The 1045-nt window shown below is 49.9% G+C and overlaps 1 pseudogene; it reads left to right on the top strand.

Annotated features, from left to right (window-relative positions):
• The first annotated feature begins 542 nt into the window (after positions 1-542).
• Positions 543-660, top strand: LOC126264087 (5S ribosomal RNA; annotated as a pseudogene).
• Positions 661-1045: the final 385 nt, after the last annotated feature.

Below are 1045 nucleotides of genomic sequence, written 5' to 3'. Positions count from 1 at the left end.
GGACCTTGTAGCGATGATGCAGACACCTCTCTCGACGAGTCACAATGCATTTTTTTTTTTTTTTTACTGTAGGTCTCCGTAGACTTTCAGCTAACGCCTATCAATATCTGCGATCCTCTGGTTTTCCGACAAAAGGAACTGAATGGAAGCCCTCTGCTTGGAACACAGCTCCGTTACAAATGGCGTTCTCGTTGCCACCTTTCGGAACTTCATGAAACTATAGGGGCTGAAGCACGATGTCCACAACAAATTCCGCATTTTTTCAACGAAACTGGACTAGAAAAAATGTGTTGCATTTCTTTCTGAACCATCTGCCACACACCAAGAGGTGGCTTGCGGAATATGAGTAGGTGTAGATGTACTCGTAAAAACTGAAATACAGAGTTGGTGGATCCAGGGTGCTGTTCTCTTCCTTTGTGTGTGTGTGTGTGTGGGGGGGGGGGGGGATCCAGGGTGCTGTTCTCTTCTTTTGTGTGTGTGGGGGGGGGGAGGTGGAGTGGGCAGGAGACACAATCACAATTTCCCTCTGTCTCTCTCCCTCCAGCAACGGCCTTGCCACAGTGGATACAATGGTTCCCATCAGATCACCAAAGTTCAGCGCTGTCGGGCATGGCCGGTACTTGGATGGGTGACCATCCGGGCCGCCATGCGCTGTTGCCATTTTTCGGAGTGCACTCAGCCTCGTGATGCCAATTGAGGAGCTACTCGACCGAATAGTAGCGGCTCCGGTCACAGAAAACCATCATAACGGAAGAGCAGTGTGATGACCCCACGCCCCTCCTATCCGCATCCTCAGCTGAGGATGACGCGGCGGTCGGATGGTCCCGATGGGTCACTTGTGGCCTGAAGACTGAGTGGTTTGCTTATCTCCCTCCCCCTCCCTCCCCTCCCTCTCACCCCTTCCCCTCATTTGCAGTATAACCTGTTGTCACTCCCACTTTAAACGTGTCACGATGAGTACATTTTTCGTAATAATAACTATAAAATACAGAAAACGTTTTAATGGTTCTTCTTTCCTTCCATAGCGTTTATCGCGTCTATTAAG

Source organism: Schistocerca nitens, chromosome 6 (genome assembly GCF_023898315.1).
Source record: "Schistocerca nitens isolate TAMUIC-IGC-003100 chromosome 6, iqSchNite1.1, whole genome shotgun sequence".
Lineage (NCBI taxonomy): Eukaryota > Metazoa > Arthropoda > Insecta > Orthoptera > Acrididae > Schistocerca > Schistocerca nitens.
The sequence above is the reverse complement of the archived record's forward strand: the minus strand, read 5'-3'. Positions and strand labels throughout refer to the sequence as shown.